The sequence below is a fragment of the Haemorhous mexicanus genome, chromosome Z (assembly GCF_027477595.1).
Source record: "Haemorhous mexicanus isolate bHaeMex1 chromosome Z, bHaeMex1.pri, whole genome shotgun sequence".
Classification (NCBI taxonomy): Eukaryota; Metazoa; Chordata; class Aves; order Passeriformes; family Fringillidae; genus Haemorhous; species Haemorhous mexicanus.
In genome coordinates, this window is record NC_082381.1 from 58,990,285 (window position 1) to 59,012,458 (window position 22,174).

The following is a 22,174-nucleotide window of genomic DNA, read 5'->3' on the forward strand; positions in this document are numbered from 1 at the left end:
AAATATACTAAAGTATACTAAAAATCCTGGATCCATGACAGAAAATCTATCATAAAATTTAAAAGAATATTTTTATTCTTTGCTAAATTTCAATGTAGTAGAATATTGTCAATGGCTAAAGGTTTTCCAGTGTTGGATAAATTACACAGCTATGTGGAAGGTTTATGTAAGAAATTGCTTTTGTCAAATGAATGTTGTGGCAAAGATGAAACAACTTAAGATTTTCAGCAAAAATCTGTTACACTGAAATAAATTCAAAATGCTATTCAAAATCCCATAAATGAAGGTACTATTTGTGTTCAAATACAATAACTCAAAAACTGGCACATGGTTGTCAGTTCTTAATCCTTTTTCATTATTAAACTCTACTTAGACTTACCATATGAGATCCATGGCCTAGTAAATGCTCCATCTCATAAGGTGAAGAGACATTTTTGTGAGTTAATTCCAAAATCATGTAAGTGCATTAGAAAAAGACAAATTTTTTACTAGTTTGCTGTGGTTAATTAATTAAACATGAGATTAAGTCTATATTGCTTATAAATTTATATTTTTCATGTTTTCAGGGATGTTATTGTAACTCTTACTTAGGTAATTTTGATTTTGTACTTTATGGCACTATTACTATAAGCCATGTGAAAATAACTGTTCTACATCTTGTGAAAACATCATTTTTAATCCTAAAGTTTAAATTAGTTGTCTGCATGTGTTTTGAAAAGAATCCTACACCAAAAAGACAAGGTAGCCTATGCATGGTGCTTTAAAAATGGTTCTATAAGATTTAATTAAACAAAAGTGCAATCCTCTCCTCTGAAGTAAAAAAGCATTTTGATAATAAATCAATTTTTTTTCCTGAAAGTGTGTTTCCTTTAAAAAATAACAACAGCAAGCTTGGGGAGTGAGGCAACTGAAGGCTCTTTCTATGTGTTACACTGTGTAAAATTTCTTATCATGTAACTTATCATATAATTAACTTAGAGTTTCTTCTGGAAAAATGATTAGCTTTGTTTTGTTTCCAAGTTAGGATCTGAAAATATTAAGTTAGCTATTTTTCCAATGTCACATAGCATTCATGATAGATCTGTTCTTTAGAGCCTTGAATTAGAAAATGAGACTCTGAACACTGTAAGATTAATGTACAATATTTTTATACATCTACATGATTCACATGCATTAATTTTGCAGAGACTGTGTTGTATGTGTGCATTCATTTAGAATATTTGGATTCCAAAAATTCTAATGGTGTTTTTACTAATTTATCTATAGCAGGAGGACAGTTCAGTGAATACTAATTCAAATAGTAAAAAATCCCACTTGGATATACTCTTCATTTTATATGTCATCTGATTTTCAACCCTTTGAGGAATGCTGCTGTGTTTCACCCAAAATTGTATGTTCAAATGTCTATTTGATTGTAATTGCAACTGAATGACTTAAATACTTGAACTAAGTCAAATTTATTTTTACATCCAAAAATCAGTCTCTCAAGCAACCAGCACTTGAAAATATTAACAAGTTAAATTAACTCAAGCATCATAAAATCCCTCTTTGTAAATGTCTTAGACAAGACATTTGTCATTTAGAAATCTGCCCAGCACATTTTATTATCAGTAATTTATGTTTACCAGGGAAAACTGAAAGGATAGTTTTACTTCATAAGATTTAACTTGATGAATTAAAATGGCAGTTTCATATTCTTTGTATGGTAACATAGTTTATATGATTTCAGCAAAGACTGAACACATTTTGGTCCATTAAAAATGGTAAGGAGCAAATAGCAATTTGAAAGAACTTGGTAAAATAACCTGTACCATAGTAAATTGCATAATATTTTTGCCAGAATTTTCAATATGTAGAGAAGAAGTAATCTTGCCAGAATCTCTTAATTTTTACTTTAGTACAATGTTATTGGAAAATATAATACAGGAGGATTGCAGAATCTTGCATTTTGCAAGTCTTAGTTTAACTGGGACATAAAACATAGAAAAGAATGAATCTGTCAGGATTTTTCTTCAAGGAGAAACAGGTGATTTTTTTCTTTTTTTTTATGGAGATATTTTTATTTTTTTAACTCTGCTTGCTAGTCACTTGCTGTTTGGGGATCATGTCGTACGGTGAGAAAGGAGACCCACCAAGTGAAATTGTCAGAGACTATTTGCCTTTGGTCATCTTTGGCACACAACTTCCCAGTCAGCCAAATCATGGTAGGATACTATAAATGTAGCATTACATTTAATATTTTTCATTTCTTTTTTTTTTCCTTTCTTTTTTTTTCTTTTCTTTTTGAAATCTTTGGTAAAAGCCAGAGAAATTTTTAAGAAAACACTGAAGCATTGGAATGACAAGGGGCAATAAATGTCTCTGGACACAGAAGATGTGACTGAAATATTAAGCTTGACTGCCTACCTCTGGTAAGTTATGATGGAGACACTAGGGATCAAGATTTAAAGGGCTGGTGAAAGAACATGCTTTATTTAACTGAATGCAGGGACTGTGGGACCTAGAGAATATTAAATTAAGTGCTTGGAAGCTGATGTGTACAGGGAAGCAGTAGTGAAAGGAAGTAGTCCCCTGACCAGTGGACAAAGGCCAGCAACAAAATGAAAGTTTTCTAACTCTTTGGACTAGGGAAGAGAATCAAATACACTGTAAACCATTAGAAGGTATAAGGAAATATAAAAGAATGGGAGTCTAGCAGAAGAGGAAGAAATAAGTGTAACCAAAACCTAAGGGCTAAAGTAGAAATTAAGAGGAAGGTAGAAGTCATACCAATGGAAGGAAGAACAAAGAGGTGCAAAAATACTTTAAAAGTTATGTATGCCAAAAGTAAACCTTATGTGATCAGGGAAGTGGATCTAATAACAGAAACACGCGCTGTTTGCTAGTGAGTACAGTAGACAATATGAGCAGACGTCAGAAAAATTCTCAAATGATTTGTTGTCCTGATAACATCACAAATAACACCATCATACTCCCATTTGAATGCATGTACGTTGAATACCTCAGAATGGAGAAATACACAGTGTTAAGGTGAACTTCAGAATAATTCAAGGAGCGTTATTCAGGAGTTGTGCTGGAAAATGAACACCAACATGTCATTGTACACCTCTATGTTTTGTCCAAATCTTGCATGTCACATGCCAGTCTAATCCTCCTTGTCCTGAAAATGGTGTAGTAGAAACAAGAAAGTTGTTTTCAGACAGAATGACGGAGTAAAGTAGAATTTTTCTGTTTTGATTCTGCGAAAGAAGTAATTACACCTTTTTTGTATAACAATAATGTATCAAATTTTTAGCTGCACTGAGGAGATGATGCAGGAAAGACAGTTCTTATTGATGAGATTAGCATTTCACTGAGGACAGACAAATTACCAAAATATATGTGTGTGTATCTATGTGTGGAGTATAAGCAATGAACAAGTAAAAAGAAAACAGTCAAGGGAACTATTGAGTAACTGGAATCAAATAAAAATAGCATAAGATGTAGAGCCAGAAAAGATGGCACAGTTTTGTATGAAAACAGTGGATGACTGAACAAGAGGACTGTATTTTTGTTTTTCTTTCCTTTATATTTTAACCCTTGACTAATGGAAGATTTTACTTTAAGCTTCTTAGGATCAAAAATATTACAAAGAGTAGTGCTAATATCATTTACTATTTATACAATTGGAGCATATTTTATCCCTTTTAACTGTAAACTGCTATTTTAAAACTCTTAGTTACAGTCATTAAGACCTTATGCCTGACAATGATTTGTATTATCTCTGTATGAGCACAAGTGCTCATTTTGGTTAGTGCAGTTTGGTACTGTCACCTGGAAGATTATCTGAATTATGCATCCTTGGAAATAAAATCCCTAACAGTCCTGTAATTACTATCTTCTCTTCTTTCAAGGCCTTTTAAGTCTGCTGAAAACACTGGTTTTCAGGCAGAGTTGCAGTTTTCAAAGTCTGTGTTTTGGTCCTTTTGCTACAAGGACAACCTTCAAAAACTGATTACGGGGTTTTTATGTCCTTGTATGTCCTTATCTTATATGTCAGTATTGTGAACGTACATACCTGCGAGTATTCATATTTAATCTTAAATCAGAGCATTCCACAGATGAAATCTTGGATAAAAAGAAATTTATAAAAAGTGTAGACTTCTGAATGTCTTTGCAGAAGAAGGTGTTTCTCTAAGATGTGCTTTCAAGTGACAAAAAACAATTGTCATAGTATGTGTTAAATATACTGAAACGTACAAATCTGGTAAAATGATCCATTATAATGGGAAGAAGAATTTCTTGAGCATTCCTGAAGGTTGACTCTTCACGGAAGATATATTATCTGATGGTCCTTGTGTCATTTCTGATTGTAGGAGCCAATAATAAATTTCACCAACCTGTCTGGGATATTTTTGTCATTACGGTAGTCATATGCTTGGAGTACGGCAGTCTGCTTGTAGATGTACTCACATTTCATCTTGCTCCCTCAGTACTTTGAAAATGTTCAAAGGATTATATAGGTGATTTATTTTGGTTTGGGCCAGTGGCCATGCAGATGAAAAGGACATTAGAATACAGAAGGAAGATCTGACAACATCTTTTACAAATGTTGAGGCATTTAGGGAGAGAATGTCAAAAGCATCAACTAATTAGCAGGACTAACAGGTCTGTTATAGGGCCCCTTTATCTTTGCTTAAGGAAAAGGTGCATGATGCAGCTTGGCAGAGCTCTCTGAAAGCTTAAAAATACTGTACAAAAGGCTTACATACCATTTGATAATTAAAAGACTAGCACTGACATATGGGCTAGAAATAAAAGAAGGGCTTAAGGAGAGTTAATTAGTGAGAGGGTGGTCAATTCATTTAAAAGCAGCTCTCTGGGGCTTTAAATTTTTTCCTCTTCTTTTGGTGTTTCTTCCTTCTTCAGAGAAGACATAAAAAATCTGCACTTTTGTAATGTATTACACTTGTCAGGTGATTCGGCAGAGGCTATAATCAAGAATTATAATAATTTTTGCTGATCATAAGACTCTGAAAATGAAGCTCAACTGTAACATTGTAATTACCTTTATTACAACATTCAATTGTGACACATAACTTTAATCTTTAATTCTGTCTTTGACTTTTATCGTTTGTGGGGGTTTTTACAAAAGGTCAAGCCTATGGACATTTGAGTAGTCAATGTCTTGTATTGGAGTGAATATGAATATATCTGCACATGAATTTGGAAGATTTTTAGGATCATCAGTGATCAAGATCATGAGCAGTGTGGGTACAGCAACTGGAATCTGCCTTTTAGATTCCTCTTTAATCTTCTTGGAAGAACTTAAAAAATCAAGAAACTAGGAAAAATTTATTTGATTCTGAAATTTGAAAGAAGTGATGCAATCCTCATAATTTTCCTTTCCTATCCTTTAGAGTAGCTTTAATATCCTTTCACAGGCTTGGGGTTTTTTTGGTTTTTTTTTATATTAGTTGAGCCCACACTTGTTGCAGGCTCAAAAGCACAGTGAAAACTTGGCCTTGTTTCAGGACTCAAGGTTGTCTTCCATTTATCAGCTCACCCTGAGATGGTGTAGAGCCTGATCTACTGTAGAACCCAAATGCACAGTGTTTGCTCCATGGGTTTTCAGATACATTATTATGGCATAGCGTAACTTATAGGGCCTGAAAAATGCAGAGCATCTGTTCCCCTCAGGACTGGGTTGTCACAAGCAGTATGGAACTACTTTTTTCTTGAGAGCCTTAGCTACATATAGAGAGTTAACGTTTCTCACTTCATTTATGTGGGCTTCTGGGTTTTACAGTGCCATATGTGAAATTACTGTTCAAGATTTCATTGAAGAATTGATACAGTGATGGCAGTCACAGTCCATATTACAATCATCCTATCACTCTGTGTACTGTGAAAGAAACCTAAGGCCTGTCCCTGGTACTTGAAATTAAAACACATCATCGATCTTATTTAATGTAATATTTTTCACTATTTTTGAAGAGCCTAAGATAAATGAGTACTATTTCTTTCTCCATATACATTAGGCAAAACCATCTGGTAAGTACTATGTATATAAAGGCCAAAAAGAATCTTTTGCAACAGTGCATGCATACATATATGTGTAATGTCTTTTAAATGAAACAAGAACAAAATTACTTCAGCTAGTCTCCTATCTTATTTGTACATGACCTGAAATGGCTGCTGACCTATGCAAATAGATCTTATGAAATGCCACAGTATTTACATAACTCTATGAAATTCACTTGTTAGAAAATACATTCTTCTCAGTGTGCACTTTAAATTATGACAATTTATAGGATTTCTGCAGAAGTTGATGCAAAAGACAGCAAGAGGATACAGACATTTCTGTAAATTTTTTGCACCTTTCCATTACTACATAAAGAAATTCTTCTGGTGATATGAAAGTAATTAAATCTTACCTTACTAGGAAGCCCAGATTCTACTTAAACCTTTAAACAAATTTATAGAAAATCTACCAGAAGAACAAAAAAAAACCAAATACTCGTTGACATTAAAGGTGAATCACAAGGCAGAGGAATATACCCAGAACCTTGGTTAGATTTTGTGCTACTCTTTCATCCAACAGAAATAAATATCAACATCCTCATGAGGGGAAGCAGAGGGACTAGTACCAAAGTTGTCACTCTCATTACTCAAGGAAAAAGGGTGAAGTTGGGTCAGGGCAGCTGCAGTGCTGCCCTGTGGATACCAGGAAAAGGTTCTTCACCCAGAGGGTGGTTGGGCACTGAACAGCTCTCTGAGGAAGCAGTCACAGCACCAAACCTGACTGAGTTCAAGAACTCTTTGGACAATCTTCCAGGCAGATGGTGTGACCCTTGGGGAGCCAGTGGTCCTCATGGGTCCTGTCCAATTCAGCATATTCTGTGATTCCATTATGTATTCCTTCTTTGATTTCTAAATCTTGTTTCTAAGCATCATACCCTTTGTTGTTGACTAATTATGTGAACATTTTTTCTGTAATGTTATGAATTGGGAAGATTCCTTATAAAATTGAAACCATTTGTTGAAAACTAGATTTAGTACATTTTGATCTGCTTTTGACATTTTTTGTTACTAAACAGCCTAAAAGCGTGAGTCTTATTGCTTGGAACTACTTACACATCACTACGTATTTTCACTTTTAACATTATATTCCTGAGGGGAAGAGGTCAGATTAAATTGCTAACAACTTGAAGTTTGTGGTACTTCTCATTCACTGAGAATCTGTGCAGCCTCTCCAGTGTTTCTGCTGATAATCCACTCAAATCTTTAAAAATAAGGTATAGTTTTTACTCTTAACTTAAATGAATAATTTTAAAAATTCTGAGCATGATGTAATTCTTACTTATTAACCAATTTGTGGACTTTTCCATTAGTAAGTTAAGGGACTTAATTTAAAAAAAAGCATATTGAAGTATTTTAAGCTTTATAAAACTGATTTGAACTATTTTGAAACAGAATACTGCTCTTACATTACAAAACTTGTTGCTGCAAAATTTGATATTTTTTTTTTTCTGTTCAGGCTTGCCAATTAAATTTAATGGTATAAAACATTTTTTTTTCCATCAGCTGCTTCATTAGAAATGTCAGACCCCTGTCCACTATGTTGTAGCTGGAGGGGAAAAAAAAGTCTGCATTCTATATTGTGATCTCCAAACATCCAGCACTATTTGTGTGTACTTACTGGTCATGGTAATACTTAAAAATGCCATGGGATGGGAAAAGGCAGTATGAGAAGACTGGGATTCTTCCATAGTGAAAGGCTTCATAAACATCTATTCCTAAGAGAGGTCTTGCGCAGGTTTGGGACTTAGGAAGAAAAATACTTTCAATATAACATAGGCTGTTCATGTAATGAAATGGAAGTTGTCTCCTAACAACTGAAATGGAAGGAATTACTTCAGTTTGCTTCAGCTATTGCCATCTGCAGAGAAACTAAAAATTATTGATGTCTGGAAAACTGTAATTATGTTTTGAGAAATATTTTTTAACTTTGAAGAGTGCTCAGTTTGGGAAACTTATGGAAACACTTGACTTAGTCCTTGACATCTGTGACATTCAAAGTAGTCCATCATTTTTTTGTGCTAGTTTCACTTACATAAAAGAATTAGAGGAAAAATGGATACAAGCATTTCAATTAGGTCAGTCACTAATTTTTGTTGGAAACATATTTTAAAAAAGAACAGACAATTCTACTAGTAATATCAATTTATTTCATTCCCAGTGTGCTGAATCAGACAATTCTTTTTACTACAAATCTTTAGAAGATGCAAAAATTGTGTTATGTAACAAAACACAAAAATTAGAACACATATATTCAGGCTGGTAAATTCATAGAGAAAATTTAATGTGTAAAAAAAATTTGCATTGATGCAATAAAAGTAAAGTAATTCTACTCAAATTCACTGTTTGTGTTTCCCCATTGTTTTATATACTTTCACAGACACTAAAAAAACCACAAAAAACAAGACTGTTTGAGAAAACTGCTGAAAGTCTTCTATTATATTTGTAACATTTTGGGTTGCAGGAGTGTCTCTGTTTCTTATAACTTCTCCACATAATCAAGACTCAATTTTGGAAAAAACAATGTAGGGAAGAGAACTTCCATGTGTACAAAAAAAAAAATTGAAAAAAATCTATCAAATAATGACAATGTTTAAAAGAAAAAAAAAATCATCTGCTCATTCTAGATTTTTTTTCTGTTCAAAATACCGTTTTTTTCTGTTTCATTTCTTATCTTACAATAGAGTAATAATTAGGGCATTATATGACCTTTTGCATAAAAGTGGGAGAAAGAATCAAACAATATGAAAATTCATTTGAGGCTTAAAGGGAGTAACTCTCCTGTAAAAATAAAACCAAACCAAAAACCCCAAAATAATCTAAGCTTCCATGAATTCTTGCATACCATTGCTAACAAGTTCTCTGGTAATAGAAGATCCCACAGTAAGTGTAAGAAGACCACTGAAATAAATATTGACTTTCAAGTGGCTTTAACTTCTGAGAAGAATGTTTTCTCATAAAGAAACTTTTAGGTAGGAAGAAACGCACATTTTAAAATGCAGCATAAATGTTGATAGGGGATTTGGTATGATACTTGGGTTTCTCCAAATTGTATCAGAAAAGTTATGCTTTTCATATCAGCAGACAGACTAACCTTTAAAAAAAAAAACAACTTAGAATAAAAAGAACTAGTCTATTTGACAACATGTCAAGGGTACTATGTTATCGTGGGGTGGTTGGTAAAAGTGTATTTCCAAGATTACATGAGTATCTAGTGCTTTTAGCACTACTGTTATGGAAAAGTTCAGGATACACTTCATGTAGTAGAGAATTTTATGAAGTCCTTGACCACCAAATACTGGAGTACCTAGTTCTGCCATTATTCAAATTAAAAATGTAGCTCATGTTGATAGGCTCTGACTTTATTTAGGTCTTTGTAATTTGGTAGTAGGCCCAGAGAGCAGTGCTCTGACTTGCTCCTATAGACAGGACCATGTATCTGTGGCTATCAGAAGGCAGATTTTCCTTGAAAGCCTGTACATTTCAGTGCCTTTCCACTGCCCTGTCTCTCTGTATCCCCACTGAAACCAATTAGGAATCCTGTTGTGTGAAGCACCAATACAACCTTGTCAAAATACAAAGGAATATTGAATATGATAGATAAATGAGAAGGCACTGCTGTTCAGTTTTAAAATGCACACATTTTAAACACTGAAAGATTAAAGGCCTCATGCAGATAAGGCTGGCAGTCCGTATCAGTGCTAGTCCTTACTTCTCTAGAAATCACCAGGACCAGGATTGGTGTGGGATAACCCTCATAACCTGTAAATGGCTCCCCAGACTCCAGCCAATATTTGGAGTCTGGCAGTCTTTGACATCAAGTGACAGTGAGTTTTTTGTTTGTTTTCATAAGGTGATTTGGTATTTGTAGCAGAGAAGATCACTGAACCCATGTTGCCTCCACACACCACTAGGTGCAGCAGAAACAGTGCCACATTGAACCTGGAGGGCTTCCTCACAGGATTGAAAGTTACCTCTCTCTGCAAAGCAAAGATACAGTAAGATTTTTTTTTTTAATATAATTTCATTCAATTCTATTACCTTCAAAGCCTTTGAAAATTTTGAGCTTTTAAAATCAGAGTCAAGGTGGATTCCTCGGATTTTGAAGGATTTTCAGACCAGAGGAGGGGGTAAATATTCTGTATACAGTATCTGGTGTATTTCTAAGTAAATATTTTTGTTCTTGAGACAGAGACCTTTTTTTTCCCCCTTCTTTCTTTCTTTTTAGATTTTTTTCCCCACAGTGCACTTATTCCACATATTACACTTATTTACAAATGTGCTTCTTTAGCATCACTTGAAAAATATTACAATATCAACATGAATAAACAGTAATGAATTTTTTTCTTCATGAAGAAATAGAGTGAAAAAAGGGAGTAATTTGTGAAGATCACCTTGTCTGCAGTATTACACGTAGGGGAAGTATTCAGTAGCAACTCCAGGAATTACTATTAAAATCATATCCTGGATAATTTTAAAATAGGAATAACCAGTTCCCCCTTTCATCAGAGGTAATTTTTCCCTAACAATCTGGAGAACCACCTGCTACTTTGACATCACTGGCATCTTAAATCCTGTTTCTTTTAGCAAATTTTCAGTATACCTAAGTCGTATCATTAATCTCACATCACAGTAAGATGCTCAAACTTCAATGAGTCTTTGGAAAAAAGATTCTCTTTAGCTCCAGAGAGAGATCTGAGATCAGGATATATTTTGTATTAGTAGATCAATAATAAAGATAATAATACAGTGCCACTGACTTTTCTAATGTCTAACCTTGAAGTACTAGATTATTGCTCAATAACTGTCAGAAATATTTCATCCCTTTGTGATTGCTTCACTAATTTTTCACAATCTACAGCACTATCTTCTTCAAATACAAATAAAGTTTGGAAGCAAAAAGGTAAATAAAAGTGACACAATTATATATACTATGAGCCGCAATAGGTATCAATTACACTCCTAACTGAATACATTACAGCAAAATATAATTACCTTTCTATTATTGTGTGAAAAATGTTCTGGGATTTATCAAAATTAGTTTCCAACCCCTACAGAGGGTACTTGACTGATTTAACTTTACTTTTTTAATGAAACAGCTTATTTTTCTTAATATTGAGGAAAAATACTAAAATAATTTAAAAGATTGGAAAGTGAAATAGATCCATCATGTTGAAATATTACACTGTAAGAAAACTGCAGTAACATGGAGTTAAAAATCATGAGGAAGCATGGTGGTGAATTTTGAAATTGAATGTGTCTTGTACTTGCATTAATGCCTTTCAACTCATGTAGCTTCCAAAAAGTCAGATTAGAGATTTGGTTCATTATATACGCATGACATTTATTTGAAAAAGATAGAGAAGATATGTTAATCTTTTTTCAACAACTACCAATGATAATCGAAAGGTTGTTTGGCCACACCTGATGAAAAGAGCATCGAAGAAGGCAGTTAACAATAGCCCAACTTTTAAGAGAGTTTGTTATTAGCTTAACTTACTTAATTGTTTTAAAAAAAATTCAGAAAAAATGCATGAGTTGTGCCTTCCTTGGAATTGCGAGAAAAACACTAGCAATAAAAATATCACTGAATCAGGACTCCTGTGCATGCAACAATTATGAATTTTTGAAGGCTTGTCTTCTTAATAACTTTCTTGTACTTACACAAAACTAATATCTAGCCACAAATATTTCGCTCAGCCCAAAAATATGGATTCACTAATTGTTGCAGGAAAACCCTAGATTGCAACCCTGCATAAGCTTCACAGAGAAGTTTGTTTTATTTTACTGTAATGGGACCGAAGAACTGCACAACCGAAGAATCACTAAATCATTAAAATTGGAAAAGACCTCCATGGTCATCAATTATGACCATGGTCATCAATGTTTTGACCTAACACAACCATGCCGCCTTATCCACAGCACTAAAGTGCCACACCCACTCATTTCTTGAACACTTCCAGACCTCCCTGGGCAGTCTGTCCCAATGCCTGAAAACCTCTTCAGTGAAAAAATTCTTTCTGATGTCCAGTCTGAACCTCCCCTGGCTCTTCGTGGGCCAGCATTCACGTAGCTACACCCTCCTTTCAGGTATTTGTAGAGACTAATAAGGTCACCCCTGAGCCTCCCTTTCTCCAGGCTAAACACCCCAAGCTCCCTCAGCCACTCCTCACAGGACTTGTGCTCCAGACCTTTCGCCAGCTCCATTGCCCTTCTCTGGACACACTCCAGGACCTCAATGTCCTTCTTGGAATGAGGTGCCCAGAACTAAGCACAGAGCTTGAGATGTGGCCCTACCACATCCCAAATACACATCCCAAATGTGCTGAATACTTGGGAACAATCTCTGTTCTTGTCCTGCTGGTTACACTATGTCGTGGCATGGGTCTCTGCTGGGTGATAATTAGCATTGACTCCATGATTCCAGAAGGCTGGTCAATGGCTTTATTATGATATACTTATTAAGAAACTCATTGCCCTTACAGACAGTCTGATACAGACAGAACAGATTGGTCAAATAATCAAAACACCATCACCATTGGCCAGTCAAGAAACCACCCTTTGGTAAACAAATCTCCATAACACATTCCACATGTGCACAACAACAGGTGCGGCAAGTGAAGATAAGAAACCTTTATCATTCTTTTCTCTGGTCTTCTCACAGTTTTCCCCAGTACAATGCCTGGGAAAGTTATGCCTGCTGCTCTCTGTGGCCAGTGAGCTGTGGCCACAACACTATTTCTGATGCAGGCCAGGATGCCATTGCCAGGCACACCCTGGCTCATGTTCAGCCACCAACAACCAGCACCTCCAGACCCTCTTCAGCTCGACATCTTTTCAGCCACTCTGCCTCAAGTCTGTAACACTGTCTGGGGTTGTTGTGCTCGAGGTGTAGGACCCACCACTTCACCTTGTGGAACGTCATCCCATTGGGCCACTCATACAACCTCTTCAGATCCCTCTGTGGTTTTGTCTCCGACCCAAATTAGTGTCATCTGCAAATTTACTGAGGGTGCACTCAATCCCCTTGCCCAGGTCTTCAATAAAGTTACTGAACAGGATTGCCCCAATACTGAGCCTTGGAGAACCCCAAGGCTCATAGAATCAAAAATCAAGAATCATAGAATCAATTTATTGAATTGTAGACATAGAGAATTAAATGTTTTTTGTTGGAAGGAACCTTTAAAGGTCATCTAGTCCAACCCCCCTGCAATTAGAAGGGACATCTTCAACTAGATCAGGTTGCTCAGAGCCCTCTCCAACCTGACCTTGAGTGTTTCCGGGGATGTTGTATTCACCACCTCTGTGTAACCTGTACCAGTGTTTCATCACATTTATAAAAATTTTCTTCTTTGCTCCTAGTCTGAATCTACACTGGTTTAGTTTAAAATTGTTACCTTTTGTTCTGCTGATACAGGTCCTTTGTTTTAAGCCCCCTTTAAATAGTGACAGGGCATGTTTTCATTCCAGGTTGAAAAATTCAGCCCTAGAACAGGTGTTCTATCCCTTTGATAATTTTTGTATATCTTCTCTGGACCCACTTCCACATTATTTTCTGTCTTGAGGATTACAAAGCTGGAGCAGGACCGTTCACCAGAGCAGAGTGGAGGGGCAGAATCCCTCCTTGGCCCTGCTGGCCATGCTGCTTTGGCTGCATCCCAGGACACGTTTGGCTTTCTGGGCCGTGGCTGGGTCTGGTCCAGCCTCTCATCCACCATCACCCCCAAGCCCTTCTCAGCAGGGCTGCTGTGATCTGGTCATCCCCAGCCTGTGCTGAGACTGGAGGTTGCCCCAACCCAGGTACAGCATCTTGCACTTGGTCTTATTAAGCCTCATGAGATTCCCATGGGCCCACTTCTCAAGTTGGTTTAGATCCCTCTGAGTGGTATCCCATCCCTAAGGCATGTCAGATGCGCTGCTCAGCTTGGTGTCATCAAATACTATAATTAACAACAGGCAAGAGACATTTTAGTTTTAAAGGTCACGAGATACACTGGTTAGAGCCAAACTTTTGACCTTTATTTAGGAAGTTTCCAAGAGACCTCTAGCTGAACTAGATTGGGGGATAACAAAAAGCAAGAACTAAAAGTAATATTGTTTCAGCTAATTCAATCACCAATTTGTTAGAGATTAAAATTATCAATAAATCTTCCAGGAAAAATTCACAGGAAATTTCTTGCAGGAAAAATACAGGGAAAATGATGTCTTCAACTCACAGGTATATACGAAAGTCAGCATGCCTGAGAAGCTTTAAAACAATATCAAATAGATCCCAAGAGTACACTGACAAGGTGTATTGGTGGAAAAGGTGGTGGAAAAATGTCTTTGTGGGTCATGCACGGGCATAACACTATAGCAGAGCAGAAAAATCTCTGCCCTTTTAAACAAAACAAATCCAAGCTAACAGTACTTAAATGATACCTCACTCTTAGTAAGTATAATTTATGACAAATAGACAAAATCAATAAAAATCTTAACAAAATAATCAAATGTGAAAGTAGAAGTAAATTTTGGGACATACTGAGATGGAATTAAAAGACATAGAAAAAGAATGTTTCCATAGCCAGGAGAATTAGGAGGCTTTAAAGTTTCATCAATATGTCCAGTTAACTGTCATGCTAGTATGCTTAAAAATAATAATTGAAAAAAATTAAAAGTCCCTCTTGCTTTGTAACTGAAAATACTTTGTAATTAAAAAGTGTTGTTAATTTCATGGAAGTACTTAGTTTTATGCTTGCTTCACAGTGACACCTCCTTTGTCCATCCCAGTCATCACATCTCTTCTTTGTAATATAGAATACAAGCCATGTAAATCTGTTTATTCATGAAGTCAGTGAGAATCCTTGCTTCCACTCATCTGTTATTCTATCTGAAAATTATAAAAACTCACTCTGGACATCTGCCTTAACTCAGTTTTGATATTTGTATTCTAGAGACTCTACTAGGTAATGATTACATGTAACATTGAAGCAAAACTCAAAAACCTTCACATGATTACTTCATCAATCACAAGGACTGTGATTGACTAAATACTGTTTTATTTTTCCTCTACCATGTTACCAAGTATGTAGTATGTAAGTAGCTGAACAGACACTGATGTTCAAGTTGTCACATTACAGGCAGTGTCCAGCTAAATAGCTGATAAAGATAGTATGTTTGAGCTTTGAATGCATTTCAGGGTAAAGAAAAAGGCAATTTTTGTATTTCTTTTACCAGAAAAGCAAAACAAAACAAAAAAAAGTTTTAATTCACTGTAAATGATGAAACAAGAATGGAGGTATTGATATTATTAGTATTCTTAAAATAAATTATTGCAATTTCAATTACTTCTTTTAAAAGTGAAATAACTAGTTTTTTGGGGTTTTTTTTTGCCTGAATGTAATTTCTTGCACAGCAGTATGTATCATATGCATAATAGATCATTAAAACAGAGGTTATAAAACAGGTAAAAAGAGTTTAACCAGAGAATCACATTGCACTTGTTCTGGAAGAACTCACTCGGAATTGAGATTTACCTGTGATATGCAGTTCTACTTAGCTTCTCTAACATGTTTCTGTGAATGTTGTTTGGGTGGTTTTTCTAGGTCACTAGTATATCTCTTTAGTTACAAGGTTGTGATATATACATCTCATTCTTTTCTTAAATCTTTGCAGTCATATCATAAAAATAATTTATACTATTGGCTAGATTTCATAGAAAATAATGAATTTGCATCTTTGGTGTGAAAAAGCACAATTGTTTGAAATTTATATATATTTCTTGACAATGGCTTGATGTTCAGGTAAAGATGAACACAGAGTATGCCTAAAACAGAAGCCTTGTGGGAGCTTGAAATATTTTAATTCTAATCTTTCTATTACAACTTAATTTATACTTACACAAAATGTATGGTATTTCCTGATGGATATGTGTGGTCTTTCTTAGTGCATAAGCCCATAAAAATTAGGGGGGGAAATAGTGGATTGTAGCTATCAAGTAGTTTGCATAAAATATATTTAGTTCAGGAAGGCTTGTGTCCTAAAATGCAAACTTTCACTAAATATTGTCTAATCTGGGCATAAGAAGTATTTCTGTCTTGATATAATAAAGATAATGAATTCTATCAACTGTCTTCTTATTTTTAAATGTCAGATATCACAGGTTTTTTCCTAATTGCAAATTATGCAATGATTTTAATTATCAGTGAGAGTTTTATTACGCACCACAAGGAAAATTTCAGTAAAGCCCCTGTACTCAAATGTGTTTAGCTCCACAAGTACCCTTGTGGAAAATAAGACTACCTGCTTGATGAAATGTGTCGACAACACTCTCAGGTCATTAAAATAATGATTGACTTGGCTGCCTGTTTTTGTCTCACCCCAATCCCAACCCAACTGTGGGCATGGCTTTCTCTCCTGGTCTCAGACCTACTTTGCCCCAGTAGCCTTACCAGGCTGTTACTGAATTGAGGTTCTCCCTTGCCACATTCCCTGACCCTGACCCTGACTTGCCGCCTCAGTGCTTTGATCCATGTCAGTGGAGGCCAGCCTAGAATTCACCCTCAGCTCCTGGCTTCTTCCACTTGGGGAGCAGCCAGAACTTGCTCCTCAGTAACAGCACGTTAAGGAAAGAAAACTAGCACTGTAATTGTGAGCACCCTGGTATATTATCACTGATGGCAATCAGAAAGCAGATAGAGAAGGGAATGAAGCAGATCTTTCCATGGTAAAGGTTGAAGCAACTAAAACTTTAAGGACTTTCTATGCTTGTGTAACTCAAGAGGATGAATGTGACTATATTGTTCACTGTTTTGGTTAATACACTTTTAGCCTTTATGTGATTCTTTGGCAGTATATTTCACTGTGTATTTTCACTATTTGTGGGAAGGCAAATCTTCTTGTTTGCTCTGAAGCTGCTCCTACACAGTGTCAATGAATTATTTGTGATCCTTTTTTCCTGAAACAAAGTACAGCATAATTATAAATCATTTTAGCTAAGGAGATCTGTTTGCATATGACATATTTTTACAACATTTTTCATCTTAGAAGTGCATATCACATATATATTTTATACATTTTCTTTTCATATCAGATCATTTTAAAAATCCCATTCCATTAATCTTCAGCAGTACCAAAAAAAGATTGACAAGCTCAATAGAGAATAGACCATACAAGTCCTCTAGGTAATATGGCATTTATCTAGACTATTTGAGGGGTTTTTCTCTAGTTTCATCAGACTCTTATTACAAAGAATGAAGAAATGATGGGTACCTAAAATCTAATTAGGGCTTGCATGCAAGAATTGCTAGCTACTGATGGAACAAAAGGTTTGAAAAAACCTGAGAGGGGAGAAAAAATATTGCTGTAAATTCTTACCAATTCCTTTTTTTATGTTTCAATATAACTTATAGAAGTACCTGCTTAAAATTATAGTCTTTTTAGAAATAAAAAAAAAAAAAGCAAAAACAAATTAACTAAAAAACAACAACCCAAAAAAACCTCTAGTCACTGTATTTGCAAATAAACCACTACATATTTGTTGTAATTGCTTCTCCATGTATTCTGATAGCATCGGTAGAACTTTCTGATCTTGTGAAGCTTGAAAGTTGAGAGATACCTTAAACAAGCTTTTACTTAATTTTTCAAAGTGTGGAAATAAAGATAAAAGTAGACAGAACCTGTTGTTTTGTATTTCAAAGCCATTCAGTGGCTGCAGTGAAATGACTTTGACACTATCATTTATCCATTTAGAGTGTTCCACATTTAGAGAATAACCTTCAGAAACCACATAAAATGTGTGTAAATGTCATATGATTGAGAAAAAGTAACTTTGACCACATGAGCTTATGCAACTTAAGCTGTAGGAAACAATCTTTTTTTCATCTAAAAATTCCTTACTGCTGCAAAATAAAGCAGAACAGTTCTAGCATGTAATACACATATTATATTTGATAGAGTGCTTCATTATACATATTTTGTACAATAGGTTTCAGTGCAAAAATATTACATGACCTATAAATGAATGAGTTGGAAGCAGAAGTAGTGAATGTTATACTTCCCCTTAAATATGAGTTTGCCTGAGCATAGTTGCCACTAAATTCAATGCTGTACATTTTATATACTAGAAGATAAATAGATAAGTATATAAAGAATTTCACTGAATTTTACATAATTTTGTTATATCATTTTAAAACGTATGACATCCAGATGTTGTAGCTCATTTCAGTAGAATTTGATTGCATCAAAAAATACTTTAACTGCTATAAATTTCAAGAAAGAACTAGAGACAAAAACAGGATAGTATTGTCAATTCTCCCTGGCAGTGTCTTGGTAGAGTAGAGAAAGGGTCAAAACTCGTCATCTTTTGTTTCTGCCCCCCATCACCACCCTAAATTTTCACTTCTTCTGAGCATGGGATTACAAGATTACAAGATTACACTATATTAAAGGATATTAATGGCCAATTTTTTTTTATTTTTTATTTTTACTGTTTTCAGCTATCTGCTCCATCTCAGCAGGAGTGTTCTGCTTTCAGCTTTTGAGATGGAGGTTCAGTCTCGAGCACTGTCTGAAATGGAAGCTACCTTATAGAAATGTCTACAATATGCTTTACAGACTTGGATTTGTTTCACTTGGCATGGTTACCCCTGCTCTACAAGTTATCACCCTGAATGATCATGACATATATCACATGAAAAGGATTTCCTTAAGGGGTCAGGATTATATAAATTTTCCATCCTGATACCCATGTTGAAGTTGCCTCTAACCATTCCAACACAGACACGTTCTAGCTATAATCCAGTACTTGTTTAAACTTCCAGTAGGAACAAAGAGAGAAAATTTTGGATCTCAGCGCAAATGTTAAAACAACATTAATTTTACCACAGATTTAAGTGGCTTTTTTTCAAGGATCTGCTAACTTGGAGGATGAGAACTTGATCTACCAGGTCTGTAGTGGAGGATTTGTATTCCAACATACTTCTAAAGTTAACTGCTGTCACTTCTGTATCCACAAAGCTGTTAATAGGTGAATGAAAATGAAATTCAGCTAGTTAACAAAATACTCCACATATAGCCATATTTATTGTTTTGAAGAGAAAAAGGACAGACATTAAGTAAAGTGATACTATGGAAGCTGAAGTGAAACTCATTAGTGAATTAGGCAATACAGAATGTAGAAGCACAGAGATTTTTGTTTTGCTTTTATTTTGTGCTGGTTTAAAACCAGATGGGAATTAATTCCAAATAAGCCTCCCCCTTTCCTCTTCAAACCCTTCTGGTGAGAAAAGAATGAGGGCAGAGACTAGGGGTTGAGAAAACAATTTGTTGAAAACAATCAGCAATGGGATGAGAAATGAACAGTAATAGCAACAGTATTGATGACGTAGGTGTACAAAAAAAAAAAAGGTGATTTACACACAAAGAGGTGCTCAACCACAATGACAATTCCTGGTGGCCACTGGGATTAAGACAAGATGGTGGGTATTCCTATAGCTTGGCAGTGATGCAGTTTTTCCCAAGACAAAAGACAGTGAATGCACCATGTGGCCTCCTCAGGGAAAAATGAGATGGCGGATGCTGTTTGCAGCCTGTGTTCCTCCTCCCTGCACCTGAGAATGCAGAGAGCAATGACAGACAAACCACTAAAAAGCTGGATTGTCTGTGTTGTACCACCCACCCCCCTGGCGCTGCTCCTCTGTTTGTCAGTGTTTGCCGCCTTGGTGCAGTGCCCGCGATTCTGTGTTTGGCTGTGTTTGGCTGGGCTCAACATGGCTTGGTTTGCTGCTGCTTCATTCCTTGTGGCTGCTTCTGGCACCAGTGCCTGCAGTGCATTCACTCTGCTAGGCTCAGCTGCATTCGCTGCCCGGAGCCACATCCTCCTGAAGGACAGGAAGGGACGAGCACCACTGGGGAAAGGGAATAGAGTCCACATGCTGGTTCTGAAAACTTTCTTGAAGAAGAAACAGTACAAAATGGCAAACTTTTGGTGTACATTCATCCATTTCTTCCTCCTGAAACAATGCATCCCTGGAAGGAAGTGAGTGGTAGGCTGCAGCACCCTTGCAATGCTCCACCTCTCCTCTCTGCAAATAGGACGTACATTATTTCTGATGAAAGAACATAACACATACATAAAAGAAATAGATTCATCAGCTACAGATTCAGTAGCAGCAGCAGTCTGACGTGAGCATCTCTGGTTTAACTTGACAGACCTTTGAGTGGAGGTTTTCTTTCTAGCACCTGCCTAGATTCTCTCCTGTGTACAAAAAAAGCTGTCTTTTTAAAAGTTGAGGAAGGTAGAAGTTGGTTGCTTAAAGAAAAAGAATTTGAGTCATAATACAGTTCTTTTCACTCCTATACATGGAATATTTAGCTTTTTCTTGACAATATGAGATTGAAAAAGGCTCTATTTTGTCTTTGGAAAATTTTTGTGGCTTGAGACAGATATTCTATGGTGCTTTATTCTTTATTTTTTAAATGGTGTCCAGTATTATCCTTACTTTGAAGTCTTCTGTAGCTGCTGAACAAGAAGTACTAGAAACTTGTGAACACAAATATCTTAATCCATTAGAGTTTAATGGAGGTGATGAAATATTTCCTTCTTTTTTGTCAGTGATGGTTCCACGGCCTTTTCAGGTAGGACCAAGTAATAATGGCATATTTTAATCTTTAAGTCACAACACTTCCTAGAAATAACAGGACCCTTAAATTTACACTGAAGTAGGAAAGCAATTATAATATAATCAATCTGTCAAAGGAATGCTGCACTCAATACTGAAAATTCAATCCAAGTATATTTTGTGTTGACTAGATTTAAACACAACAGAGGTAAAATCAGAAAAGGTAATTACCAACAGATCTAAATACTCCTAACATTAACTTAACTAGGAGCTGCAATGTCAATTTTGCTACATTAGAGAAATGCATAAATTATGTATATGCGATTACCTTTTGTTCATGTTTCTTGAAGTGTTTTACATTTTGTATAGTGAAATGTATTTATATGCCGTGTGCTTATGGAGCACATAGAGAGGAGAAATAACGTTTGCATAACTTTTTATGACTTCTGTGTATGTTTGTCAGGGTTTCAACAGACCCCTTTTCAGTGCATACTTTCATGGAAACGTGTTTCCTTTCTTTGGGTTTCTGACAATGAGGAAATAGGTGCAGAAATGTTTTAGGCAACTTTCTTTTCAAATATTTGTCTTTAATAATTTCATATTTTCTTGCAGTCTATCCAATGAAGAGTGTGATGATTTTTATTTCCAGTAGTGTGATCCCAAATAAAGCAGTTTAAAAATAAGAAAATATGTTTCAGAAAAAAATTAGGAAATGTGTATTGAAATATGTTTATATATGAGATACATTTTAATAAGATACAGGTGATGTTTTTATAAATTTCTTGCTTAATTTTTCATCAGTAGATTTTCAGGATACCAGTACAGTAAATGAAAAGGCAAATTATATTGTTAATATTTGACTTGATGCAGTCTTTTAAAATGTATTCCCTGCAAGGTAAAAAAAGGTATCTTCCCGAGAATAAGAAAGTATTATGGGTGAGGACAGTACTGATAATTTAAAAGAAAACTATAATCTACTGGTTTTGTTTATTAACTGATAAGAAGCCCCCTAAATAAACCTAAATTAATGAGTGATAAGTTCCTTATTTCTGAAACAGACTGAGAGATTTGACCTACTATGCTTATAAAATCAGAGGGTTGGCTTTTCTTGAGATTGTATAATCTGGAAAGAATGAGCAAATATTTTATACAGATGGGGAAAAACTGAAGAGGAAAAAGAAATAAGCTGAGGATGAGGATGAAGTATGAAATTACCTGATTTTAACCACAAATTTAAGGTTAGGGTAGGGTTTATTTTAGTTTATTCTATAAGTAGAGATGCAGATTAGAGTTCCTTGCAGATCCTTTCATAATGTGAGATACTGTGTTCCAGCCTTTGCCTCTCCTGGAACATCTGGATAATTAAATGAAATTTTGAGTCCTGTTGTCTCCCCCCTAACTCTGCCTATTATCATCTACTCGCTCTTACTCTGCTCTGTCATCACTTTTATTGCTGTTTTTAAGTACTTGCTCTGAGCACACTCAGCAGAAGCCCTACAGCCCCAAGGAGAATG